Source organism: Phyllobates terribilis, unplaced genomic scaffold (genome assembly GCF_046119375.1).
Source record: "Phyllobates terribilis strain yellow unplaced genomic scaffold, ASM4611937v1 Scaffold_3__8_contigs__length_932513732, whole genome shotgun sequence".
In the NCBI taxonomy this organism is placed as follows: Eukaryota; Metazoa; Chordata; class Amphibia; order Anura; family Dendrobatidae; genus Phyllobates; species Phyllobates terribilis.
Genome location: NW_027362763.1, coordinates 2,352,012 through 2,364,633, shown reverse-complemented (window position 1 = coordinate 2,364,633; position 12,622 = coordinate 2,352,012). Strand labels below are relative to the sequence as shown.

Genomic DNA, 12,622 nt, shown 5'->3' with positions numbered 1-12,622 from the left:
AGATGAATTCTTGTGAATCAGCTATGTAGCTTTTCCACCAATTCTTACATTTCTCTCAATTATTTTCACTTTTTTGCCAATAAGGTAACTAAACTCTTACCAAGAAAGAAAGTACACTATGAGCCTTAGCTCAAACAGATTACAAAGAGTCAACAGAAGCACCAAATTCCCCCTAAAGACCTTTGCCGTTTTTGGCATTTTTAACACTAACTCTAAAGACAGAGGAGTTTTTGGAATCAGTTATGTAGCTTTTCCACCTCTGCCTACAAATTCTCTCAATTAGCTTTGCTTTTTGCCAACTATGGTAGCTAAAGTGTTACCAAGAAAGAAATAAAAGCATAAGCCTTAGCACAGAAAGTGAAAAAGAGTCCAAACACCACCAAATGCAAAAAAACAATGAGTTCTTCAAGAATTAAACTATGGCCTATTGTTTTAAAAGCAACTACACCCACCAGCATAACACCAATGCCAACCCTGACATTGCTTTCATATTGGAGACTAACCCTACAAAGTGTTCAATCAACAACTGAAGAGCAGAAGATCAGTAAGAATGGACAGTTGAAAAAAAGCTAAGAAATATTCTCTTCAATTTTTTTCTAATTTTCGTGGATGCTAAACTCTAAGAAGAAAGAAGAGCCTGAGACTTAACACGAAAAATTAAAACAGACTAAAAGCATCACCAAATGTGAAAAACAATTCATGCGTTGGCCGGGAATCGAACCCAGGTCAACTGCTTAGAAGGCAGCTATGCTCACCACTATGCCACCAACTCTTACAAAAGCCATGTTTTTTTCTTACATTTTCTGCACTAACAATACAAAATTATTAGTAAAAAGTAAGACGTGCCAGGAAAAAATAAAAACTACATAAGTATTGCATTGGCCGGGAATCGAACCTGGGTCAACTGCTTGGGAAGCAGCTATGCTCACCACTATACCACCAATGCATGAACCAACTTAACTGGTTTGGGATTATGGCTGTTAAATCTGCTAAAGTTTTACTTAGAAAAAGGAGGACTGAATATGTCTTGAAAGAGCCAATTACTAAAAAGTTTAAAAACAAGGCAAAGCATTGTCCAAAACTCAAAGATGAATTCTTGTGAATCAGCTATGGAGCTTTTACACCAATTCTTACAATTCTCTCAATTAGTTTCACTTTTTTGACAATAATGTAACTAAACTCTTACCAAGAAAGAAAGTACACTATGAGCCTTAGCTCAAACAGATTACAAAGAGTCAACAGCAGCACCAAATTCCCCCTAAAGACCTCTGCCATTTTTGGCATTTTTAACACTAACTCTAAAGACAGAGGAGTTTTTGGAATCAGTTATGTAGCTTTTCCACCTCTGCCTACAAATTCTCTCAATTAGCTTTGCTTTCTGCCCACTAAGGTAGCTAAAGTGTTACCAAGAAAGAAATAAAAGCATAAGCCTTAGCACAGAAAGTGAAAAAGATTCCAAACACCACCAAATGCAAAAAAACAATGAGTTCTTCAAGAATTAAACTATGGCCTATTGTTTTAAAAGCAACTACACCCACGAGCATAACACCAATGCCAACCCTGACATTGCTTTCGTATTGGAGACTAACCCTACAAAGTATTTAATCAACAACTGAAGAGCAGAAGATCAGTTAGATGAGACAGTTGAAAAAAATCTAAGAAATATTCTCTTCAATTTTTTTCTCATTTTCGTGGTTGCTAAACTCTAAGAAGAAAGAAGAGCATGAGCCTTAACACGAAAAATTAAAACAGACTAAAAGCATCACCAAATGTGAAAAACAATTCATGCATTGGCCGGGAATCAAACCCGGGTCAACAGCTTGGAAGGCAGCTATTCTCACCACTATACCACCAACACTTACAGAAGCCATGTTTTCTTCTTACATTTTCTGCACTAACAATACAAAATTATTAGTAAAAAGTAAGACGTGCCAGGAAAAAAAAAACCCACATAAGTATTGCATTGACCAGGAATCAATCGCAGGTCAACTGCTTGGAAGGCAGGTTTGCTCACCACTATAAAAAAAATGCTTAAGGTACCCAGCATTTTTTTCACATTTTCTGCACTAACCCTACAAAATTGTTAGTAAAAATTATGACGTGCCTGAAAAAAAAACACACCCATGTTTTGCATTGGCCGGGAATCGAACCCAGGTCAACTGCTTGGAAGGCAGCTATGCTCACCACTATACCACCAATGCTTACAGGATCAGCTTTTTTTTTTTACATTTTCTGCACTAACATTACAAAATAGTTTGTAAAATGTATGATATGCCAGAAATAAAACTACATAAGTATTGCTTTGGCTGGGAATCGAACCCGGGTCAACTGCTTGGGAAGCAGCTATGCTCACCACTATACCACCAATGCATGAACCAACTTGACTGGTTTGGGATTATGGCCGTTAAATCTGCTAAAGTTTTACTTAGAAAAAGGAGGACTGAATATGTCTTGAAAGAGCCAATTACTAAAAAGTTTAAAAACAAGGCAAAGCATTGTCCAAAACTCAAAGATGAATTCTTGTGAATCAGCTATGGAGCTTTTCCACCAATTCTTACAATTCTCTCAATTAGTTTCACTTTTTTGACAACAAGGTAACTAAACTCTTACCAAGAAAGAAAGTAAACTATGAGCCTTAGCTCAAACAGATTACAAAGAGTCAACAGCAGCACCAAATTCCCCCTAAAGACCTCTGCCATTTTTGGCATTTTTAACACTAACTCTAAAGACAGAGGAGTTTTTGTAATCAGTTATGTAGCTTTTCCACCTCTGCCTACAAATTCTCTCAATTAGCTTTGCTTTCTGCCCACTAAGGTAGCTAAAGTGTTACCAAGAAAGAAATAAAAGCATAAGCCTTAGCACAGAAAGTGAAAAAGAGTCCAAACACCACCAAATGGAAAAAAACAATGAGTTCTTCAAGAATTAAACTATGGCCTATTGTTTTAAAAGCAACTACACCCACCAGCATAACACCAATGCCAACCCTGACATTGCTTTCGTATTGGAGACTAACCCTACAAAGTATTTCATCAACAACTGAAGAGCAGAAGATCAGTTAGATGAGACAGTTGAAAAAAATCTAAGAAATATTCTCTTCAATTTTTTTCTCATTTTCGTGGTTGCTAAACTCTAAGAAGAAAGAAGAGCATGAGCCTTAACACGAAAAATTAAAACAGACTAAAAGCATCACCAAATGTGAAAAACAATTCATGCATTGGCCGGGAATCAAACCCTGGTCGACAGCTTGGAAGGCAGCTATGCTCACCACTATACCACCAACACTTACAGAAGCTATGTTTTTTTCTTACATTTTCTGCACTAACAATACAAAATTATTAGTAAAAAGTAAGACGTGCCAGGAAAAAAAAACCCACATAAGTATTGCATTGACCAGGAATCAATCGCAGGTCAACTGCTTGGAAGGCAGGTTTGCTCACCACTATACCAAAAATGCTTAAGGTACCCAGCATTTTTTTCACATTTTCTGCACTAACCCTACAAAATTGTTAGTAAAAATTATGACGTGCCTGAAAAAAAAACACACCCATGTTTTTCATTGGCCAGGAATCGAACCCGGGTCAACTGGCTTGGAAGGCAGCTATGCTCACCACTATACCACCAATGCTTACAGGATCAGCTTTTTTTACATTTTCTGCACTAACATTACAAAATAGTTTGTAAAATGTATGATATGCCAGAAATAAAACTACATAAGTATTGCATTGGGCGGGAATCGAACCCGGGTCAACTGCTTGGGAAGCAGCTATGCTCACCACTATACCACCAATGCATGAACCAACTTGACTGGTTTGGGATTATGGCCGTTAAATCTGCTAAAGTTTTACTTAGAAAAAGGAGGACTGAATATGTCTTGAAAGAGCCAATTACTAAAAAGTTTAAAAACAAGGCAAAGCATTGTCCAAAACTCAAAGATGAATTCTTGTGAATCAGCTATGGAGCTTTTCCACCAATTCTTACAATTCTCTCAATTAGTTTCACTTTTTTGACAATAAGGTAACTAAACTCTTACCAAGAAAGAAAGTACACTATGAGCCTTAGCTCAAAAAGATTACAAAGAGTCAGTACCAGTACCAAATTCCCCCTAAAGACCTTTGCCATTTTTGGCATTTTTAACACTAACTCTAAAGACAGAGGAGTTTTTGGAATCAGTTATGTAGCTTTTCCACCTCTGCCTACAAATTCTCTCAATTAGCTTTGCTTTCTGCCCACTAAGGTAGCTAAAGTGTTACCAAGAAAGAAATAAAAGCATAAGCCTTAGCACAGAAAGTGAAAAAGATTCCAAACACCACCAAATGGAAAAAAACAATGAGTTCTTCAAGAATTAAACTATGGCCTATTGTTTTAAAAGCAACTACACCCACCAGCATAACACCAATGCCAACCCTGACATTGCTTTCATATTGGAGACTAACCCTACAAAGTATTTAATCAACAACTGAAGAGCAGAAGATCAGTTAGATGAGACAGTTGAAAAAAATCTAAGAAATATTCTCTTCAATTTTTTTCTCATTTTCGTGGTTGCTAAACTCTAAGAAGAAAGAAGAGCATGAGCCTTAACACGAAAAATTAAAACAGACTAAAAGCATCACCAAATGTGAAAAACAATTCATGCATTGGCCGGGAATCAAACCCGGGTCAACAGCTTGGAAGACAGCTATTCTCACCACTATACCACCAACACTTACAGAAGCCATGTTTTCTTCTTATATTTTCTGCACTAACAATACAAAATTATTAGTAAAAAGTAAGACGTGCCAGGAAAAAAAAAACCCTCATAAGTATTGCATTGACCAGGAATCAATCGCAGGTCAACTGCTTGGAAGGCAGGTTTGCTCACCACTATACCAAAAATGCTTAAGGTACCCAGCATTTTTTTCACATTTTCTGCACTAACCCTACAAAATTGTTAGTAAAAATTATGACGTGCCTGAAAAAAAAAAACACCCATGTTTTGCATTGGCCGGGAATCGAACCCGGGTCAACTGCTTGGAAGGCAGCTATGCTCACCACTATACCACCAATGCTTACAGGATCAGCTTTTTTTTTTACATTTTCTGCACTAACATTACAAAATAGTTTGTAAAATGTATGATATGCCAGAAATAAAACTACATAAGTATTGCATTGGCCGGGAATCGAACCCGGGTCAACTGCTTGGGAAGCAGCTATGCTCACCACTATACAACCAATGCATGAACCAACTTGACTGGTTTGGGATTATGGCCGTTAAATCTGCTAAAGTTTTACTTAGAAAAAGGAGGACTGAATATGTCTTGAAAGAGCCAATTACTAAAAAGTTTAAAAACAAGGCAAAGCATTGTCCAAAACTCAAAGATGAATTCTTGTGAATCAGCTATGGAGCTTTTCCACCAATTCTTACAATTCTCTCAATTAGTTTCACTTTTTTGACAATAAGGTAACTAAACTCTTACCAAGAAAGAAAGTACACTATGAGCCTTAGCTCAAAAAGATTACAAAGAGTCAGCACCAGCACCAAATTCCCCCTAAAGACCTCTGCCATTTTTGGCATTTTTAACACTAACTCTAAAGACAGAGGAGTTTTTGGAATCAGTTATGTAGCTTTTCCACCTCTGCCTACAAATTCTCTCAATTAGCTTTGCTTTCTGCCCACTAAGGTAGCTAAAGTGTTACCAAGAAAGAAATAAAAGCATAAGCCTTAGCACAGAAAGTGAAAAAGATTCCAAACACCACCAAATGGAAAAAAACAATGAGTTCTTCAAGAATTAAACTATGGCCTATTGTTTTAAAAGCAACTACACCCACCAGCATAACACCAATGCCAACCCTGACATTGCTTTCGTATTGGAGACTAACCCTACAAAGTATTTAATCAACAACTGAAGAGCAGAAGATCAGTTAGATGAGACAGTTGAAAAAAATCTAAGAAATATTCTCTTCAATTTTTTTCTCATTTTCGTGGTTGCTAAACTCTAAGAAGAAAGAAGAGCATGAGCCTTAACACGAAAAATTAAAACAGACTAAAAGCATCACCAAATGTGAAAAACAATTCATGCATTGGCCGGGAATCGAACCCGGGTCAACTGCTTGGAAAGCAGCTATGCTCACCACTATACCACCAACACTTACAGAAGCCATTTTTTTTTCTTACATTTTCTGCACTAACAATACAAAATTATTAGTAAAAAGTAAGACGTGCCAGGAAAAAAAAAACCCACATAAGTATTGCATTGACCAGGAATCAATCGCAGGTCAACTGCTTGGAAGGCAGGTTTGCTCACCACTATACCAAAAATGCTTAAGGTACCCAGCATTTTTTTCACATTTTCTGCACTGATCCTACAAAATTGTTAGTAAAAATTATGACGTGCCTGAAAAAAAAACACACCCATGTTTTGCATTGGCCGGCAATCGAACCCGGGTCAACTGCTTGGAAGGCAGCTATGCTCACCACTATACCACCAATGCTTACAGGATCAGCTTTTTTTTTTACATTTTCTGCACTAACATTACAAAATAGTTTGTAAAATGTATGATATGCCAGAAATAAAACTACATAAGTATTGCATTGGCCGGGAATCGAACCCGGGTCAACTGCTTGGGAAGCAGCTATGCTCACCACTATACCACCAATGCATGAACCAACTTGACTGGTTTGGGATTATGGCCGTTAAATCTGCTAAAGTTTTACTTAGAAAAAGGAGGACTGAATATGTCTTGAAAGAGCCAATTACTAAAAAGTTTAAAAACAAGGCAAAGCATTGTCCAAAACTCAAAGATGAATTCTTGTGAATCAGCTATGGAGCTTTTCCACCAATTCTTACAATTCTCTCAATTACTTTCACTTTTTTGACAATAAGGTAACTAAACTCTTACCAAGAAAGAAAGTAAACTATGAGCCTTAGCTCAAACAGATTACAAAGAGTCAACAGTAGCACAAAATTCCCCCTAAAGACCTCTGCCATTTTTGGCATTTTTAACACTAACTCTAAAGACAGAGGAGTTTTTGGAATCAGTTATGTAGCTTTTCCACCTCTGCCTACAAATTCTCTCAATTAGCTTTGCTTTCTGCCCACTAAGGTAGCTAAAGTGTTACCAAGAAAGAAATAAAAGCATAAGCCTTAGCACAGAAAGTGAAAAAGAGTCCAAACACCACCAAATGGAAAAAAAACAATGAGTTCTTCAAGAATTAAACTACGGCCTATTGTTTTAAAAGCAACTACACCCACCAGCATAACACCAATGCCAACCCTGACATTGCTTTCGTATTGGAGACTAACCCTACAAAGTATTTCATCAACAACTGAAGAGCAGAAGATCAGTTAGATGAGACAGTTGAAAAAAATCTAAGAAATATTCTCTTCAATTTTTTTCTCATTTTCGTGGTTGCTAAACTCTAAGAAGAAAGAAGAGCATGAGCCTTAACACGAAAAATTAAAACAGACTAAAAGCATCACCAAATGTGAAAAACAATTCATGCATTGGCTGGGAATCAAACCCGGGTCAACAGTTGGAAGGCAGCTATGCTCACCACTATACCACCAACACTTACAGAAGCCATGTTTTTTTCTTACATTTTCTGCACTAACAATACAAAATTATTAGTAAAAAGTAAGACGTGCCAGGAAAAAAAACCCACATAAGTATTGCATTGACCAGGAATCAATCGCAGGTCAACTGCTTGGAAGGCAGGTTTGCTCACCACTATACCAAAAATGCTTAAGGTACCCAGCATTTTTTTCACATTTTCTGCACTAACCCTACAAAATTGTTAGTAAAAATTATGACGTGCCTGAAAAAAAAACACACCCATGTTTTGCATTGGCCGGGAATCGAACCCGGGTCAACTGCTTGGGAAGCAGCTATGCTCACCACTATACCACCAATGCATGAACCAACTTGACTGGTTTGGGATTATGGCCGTTAAATCTGCTAAAGTTTTACTTAGAAAAAGGAGGACTGAATATGTCTTGAAAGAGCCAATTACTAAAAAGTTTAAAAACAAGGCAAAGCATTGTCCAAAACTCAAAGATGAATTCTTGTGAATCAACTATGGAGCTTTTCCACCAATTCTTACAATTCTCTCAATTAGTTTCACTTTTTTGACAATAAGGTAACTAAACTCTTACCAAGAAAGAAAGTACACTATGAGCCTTAGCTCAAACAGATTACAAAGAGTCAACAGCAGCACCAAATTCCCCCTAAAGACCTCTGCCATTTTTGGCATTTTTAACACTAACTCTAAAGACAGAGGAGTTTTTGGAATCAGTTATGTAGCTTTTCCACCTCTGCCTACAAATTCTCTCAATTAGCTTTGCTTTCTGCCCACTAAGGTAGCTAAAGTGTTACCAAGAAAGAAATAAAAGCATAAGCCTTAGCACAGAAAGTGAAAAAGAGTCCAAACACCACCAAATGGAAAAAAAACAATGAGTTCTTCAAGAATTAAACTACGGCCTATTGTTTTAAAAGCAACTACACCCACCAGCATAACACCAATGCCAACCCTGACATTGCTTTCGTATTGGAGACTAACCCTACAAAGTATTTCATCAACAACTGAAGAGCAGAAGATCAGTTAGATGAGACAGTTGAAAAAAATCTAAGAAATATTCTCTTCAATTTTTTTCTCATTTTCGTGGTTGCTAAACTCTAAGAAGAAAGAAGAGCATGAGCCTTAACACGAAAAATTAAAACAGACTAAAAGCATCACCAAATGTGAAAAACAATTCATGCATTGGCCAGGAATCAAACCCGGGTCAACAGTTGGAAGGCAGCTATGCTCACCACTATACCACCAACACTTACAGAAGCCATGTTTTTTTCTTACATTTTCTGCACTAACAATACAAAATTATTAGTAAAAAGTAAGACGTGCCAGGAAAAAAAAACCCACATAAGTATTGCATTGACCAGGAATCAATCGCAGGTCAACTGCTTGGAAGGCAGGTTTGCTCACCACTATACCAAAAATGCTTAAGGTACCCAGCATTTTTTTCACATTTTCTGCACTAACCCTACAAAATTGTTAGTAAAAATTATGACGTGCCTGAAAAAAAAACACACCCATGTTTTGCATTGGCCGGGAATCGAACCCGGGTCAACTGCTTGGAAGGCAGCTATGCTCACCACTATACCACCAATGCTTACAGGATCAGCTTTTTTTACATTTTCTGCACTAACATTACAAAATAGTTTGTAAAATGTATGATATGCCAGAAATAAAACTACATAAGTATTGCATTGGCCGGGAATCGAACCCGGGTCAACTGCTTGGGAAGCAGCTATGCTCACCACTATACCACCAATGCATGAACCAACTTGACTGGTTTGGGATTATGGCCGTTAAATCTGCTAAAGTTTTACTTAGAAAAAGGAGGACTGAATATGTCTTGAAAGAGCCAATTACTAAAAAGTTTAAAAACAAGGCAAAGCATTGTCCAAAACTCAAAGATGAATTCTTGTGAATCAACTATGGAGCTTTTCCACCAATTCTTACAATTCTCTCAATTAGTTTCACTTTTTTGACAATAAGGTAACTAAACTCTTACCAAGAAAGAAAGTACACTATGAGCCTTAGCTCAAACAGATTACAAAGAGTCAACAGCAGCACCAAATTCCCCCTAAAGACCTCTGCCATTTTTGGAATTTTTAACACTAACTCTAAAGACAGAGGAGTTTTTGGAATCAGTTATGTAGCTTTTCCACCTCTGCCTACAAATTCTCTCAATTAGCTTTGCTTTCTGCCCACTAAGGTAGCTAAAGTGTTATCAAGAAAGAAATAAAAGCATAAGCCTTAGCACAGAAAGTGAAAAAGATTCCAAACACCACCAAATGGAAAAAAACAATGAGTTCTTCAAGAATTAAACTATGGCCTATTGTTTTAAAAGCAACTACACCCACCAGCATAACACCAATGCCAACCCTGACATTGCTTTCATATTGGAGACTAACCCTACAAAGTGTTTAATCAACAACTGAAGAGTAGTGTTGAGCCACCCCCATAGTGTTCGAGTTCGGTTCGGTTCGTCGAACACCCGTGTGTTCGCCGAACTGTTCGTCGAACACTTTAGAACACCGTCGAACACCGTTAAAACCAATGGCAGGCAAACAAAAACACATAGAAACACATAGAAAACACCTTCAAAGGTGTCCAAAAGCTGACAAACTGCTCAGAAGACATAACTAACACATGGAAAAGTGACAAGTACATATAGTCATGCGAAAATAAAAGAGGTGGAGGAGTAAAAGGAGGGGGAGACACAGATATAGGCATGTCATGCCCTTCTAAAATCCAAAAAGTGAGAAGCCGACACGGCCAGTCCGCTCCTGCCCGTGCCACCTCCGTGTCGCCGGGTTTGTGCCAGAGCCGCGGTGAACCCTGATGGCCAGCCCCCCTCTCCCAATACTGGTGCCTGTCCGCTGGTGGGTCGAGCGAGCCCCCCTGTGGTGGAGGCAGCTCTAAGCTTTTTAATTTAAATTGTCTCTCTAATTTGAATGAATACACTTTAAATCCATTTACAAGGATCTATTGGAGGGCAAGTCTAATGCCAGCAGCCGCGTAATTCCAGCTCCAGTAGCGTCCACTAAAGCTGCTGCAGTTAAAAAGCTTTTATAAGGATCGAGCTCGGCTGTCCACCGCAAGGCACCCTACTGCCAGTCCCATCCCCTATGCCTTGGGGTGCCTCCTGATGCTCTTCACTGAGTATCCCGTGGTCCCGAAGCATTTCCTTTGAAAAAATTAAGTGTCCAAACTACAGGTGGTGTAGCTTGCTTAACAGCCGGGATAATCTGCTGACTAGCAGACACTGCTACTAGGCACAAAGTATTTCCTGGGCTAGATGCAGTTAAAAATTTGTAATTAGATACTCTCGTTGGATGCTGAGAAAGCATTCCATAGAGTCTCCTGGCACGCCATATATGATTCTCTTAAAAAGCTTGGGGTAGGGGTCTAGGGGACCATTTTATAGCCAAAATCACGGCCCTGTATCACAATACGTCACCTAGGCTGAAGATAAATGGAACTGTAGCACCCTGAGGGCTCGGTTGCTACAGAGGTATTGCACCTCACTGTCACACTGTCACAGAATACTGGAGGTAGGGGGCCTAAGCTGACCCTAAGCTGGGGCCCTGACTAATCCCTCATCCTGGAGGTACTGTTAAAGGTACAGAGGTCCAGGCCGCCAGCGTAACCCCTACCTCCTGAGGATCCCTGCACCACAGTAATCTAGTCCTGAGAAGGACCCCGATCACAACAATTGGGAACCAGCGATAATATGCCCACACACAGTATTTAGACGAACGAGACAGTACAAGGGAAAAACCAAAACCACCTTGCATACAACTTCAACAAAACTACAACAGAGGGAACACCAACGGGAAAGGAGATAAATGATAAAGCGAGGAAAGGGAAATAACACTTTCAAATACACTTATCTCAGAAACTCCAAACACCACGATCCGCTCTGTAAGTCTGAATGAAAAGCTTTCACCGACACCTCACAAACAGACCTGCAGGAATATAAAGGAGTCTCACTAACGAAGCATTGATTGCAGCTGGGCGAGGCTGGACCTCAGCTAGCCCAGAGAGAGAGAGAGAATTAACTCCTACACTGCCGAGAAAACACAAAGCACCAACAAGTCAGCTGCGAGAAGTCAGGCTGTGTACTCGTGACGATCTTCGTGGCAACACACCCGTGACAGTACCCCCCCTTCTACGAGGGGCCTCCGGACCCTCAGGGCCAGGTTTATCCGGGTGAGTCGTGTGGAAGGCCCGAACTAATCGGTCTGCGTTAATATCCGACGCAGGAACCCACATCCTCTCCTCAGGACCATACCCCTTCCAATGAACCAAGTACTGAAGGGACCGGCGATTAAAGCGTGAATCAATGACCCTCGATACCTGGAACTCCAAGTTACCATTGACAACCACAGGAGGGGGAGGTAAAGGTGACGGTACCACCGGCGCCACATACCTCTTAAGCAATGATCTGTGAAACACGTTGTGAATTTTAAACGTAGGGGGGAGGTCAAGACGGAATGCCACCGGATTAATAACAGAACTGATTCTGTACGGCCCGATGAACCTGGGACCCAGTTTCCAGGAGGGAACCTTAAGTTTAATATTCCTGGTAGACAACCATACCTGATCGTTCACACTTAGGTCCGGACCAGACACTCTCCTCCTATCAGCCATACGTTTGTATCGGTTCCCCATAGTATTCAGATTCTTCAGCACCCCTCTCCATACTGAAGCGAGAGATGAGGAAAATCGTTCCTCCTCCGGAACCCCCGAAGAGCCCCCCCTACTGAAAGTACAAAACTGGGGGTGAAAACCATATGCCCCAAAAAACGGGGACTTACCAGTGGACTCGCTTCGCCTATTATTGAGAGCAAACTCTGCCAGAGGTAGGAAAGAAGCCCAGTCCTCCTGGTTCTCTGACACAAAACACCGAAGATATGTCTCCAAGCTCTGGTTCATACGTTCCGTCTGACCATTGGTCTGAGGATGAAAAGCCGACGAGAATGACAAATGCATCCCCCGCCGTGCACAAAACGCCTTCCAGAACTTGGACACAAACTGAGACCCCCGATCAGACACCACCTCGGAGGGTACCCCGTGAAG

The 12,622-nt window shown here is 39.8% G+C and overlaps 11 non-coding genes across 11 annotated transcripts; all 11 read right to left on the bottom strand.

The window, feature by feature from the left end:
* Positions 1–874: 874 nt before the first annotated feature.
* Positions 875–946, bottom strand: TRNAG-CCC (transfer RNA glycine (anticodon CCC)). Its single transcript has one exon. It is a non-coding gene; the product is annotated as a tRNA-Gly (tRNA).
* Positions 947–2,129: 1,183 nt separating this feature from the next.
* Positions 2,130–2,201, bottom strand: TRNAG-UCC (transfer RNA glycine (anticodon UCC)). Its single transcript has one exon. It is a non-coding gene; the product is annotated as a tRNA-Gly (tRNA).
* Positions 2,202–3,718: 1,517 nt separating this feature from the next.
* TRNAG-CCC (transfer RNA glycine (anticodon CCC)) lies at positions 3,719–3,790 on the bottom strand. The gene has a single exon. It is a non-coding gene; the product is annotated as a tRNA-Gly (tRNA).
* Positions 3,791–4,973: 1,183 nt separating this feature from the next.
* TRNAG-UCC (transfer RNA glycine (anticodon UCC)) lies at positions 4,974–5,045 on the bottom strand. Its single transcript has one exon. It is a non-coding gene; the product is annotated as a tRNA-Gly (tRNA).
* Positions 5,046–5,141: 96 nt separating this feature from the next.
* On the bottom strand, positions 5,142–5,213 carry TRNAG-CCC (transfer RNA glycine (anticodon CCC)). Its single transcript has one exon. It is a non-coding gene; the product is annotated as a tRNA-Gly (tRNA).
* An 840-nt stretch (positions 5,214–6,053) lies between these two features.
* On the bottom strand, positions 6,054–6,125 carry TRNAG-UCC (transfer RNA glycine (anticodon UCC)). Its single transcript has one exon. It is a non-coding gene; the product is annotated as a tRNA-Gly (tRNA).
* A 271-nt stretch (positions 6,126–6,396) lies between these two features.
* TRNAG-UCC (transfer RNA glycine (anticodon UCC)) lies at positions 6,397–6,468 on the bottom strand. The gene has a single exon. It is a non-coding gene; the product is annotated as a tRNA-Gly (tRNA).
* Positions 6,469–6,564: 96 nt separating this feature from the next.
* TRNAG-CCC (transfer RNA glycine (anticodon CCC)) lies at positions 6,565–6,636 on the bottom strand. The gene has a single exon. It is a non-coding gene; the product is annotated as a tRNA-Gly (tRNA).
* A 1,181-nt stretch (positions 6,637–7,817) lies between these two features.
* Positions 7,818–7,889, bottom strand: TRNAG-CCC (transfer RNA glycine (anticodon CCC)). The gene has a single exon. It is a non-coding gene; the product is annotated as a tRNA-Gly (tRNA).
* A 1,182-nt stretch (positions 7,890–9,071) lies between these two features.
* TRNAG-UCC (transfer RNA glycine (anticodon UCC)) lies at positions 9,072–9,143 on the bottom strand. Its single transcript has one exon. It is a non-coding gene; the product is annotated as a tRNA-Gly (tRNA).
* Positions 9,144–9,236: 93 nt separating this feature from the next.
* On the bottom strand, positions 9,237–9,308 carry TRNAG-CCC (transfer RNA glycine (anticodon CCC)). Its single transcript has one exon. It is a non-coding gene; the product is annotated as a tRNA-Gly (tRNA).
* Positions 9,309–12,622: the final 3,314 nt, after the last annotated feature.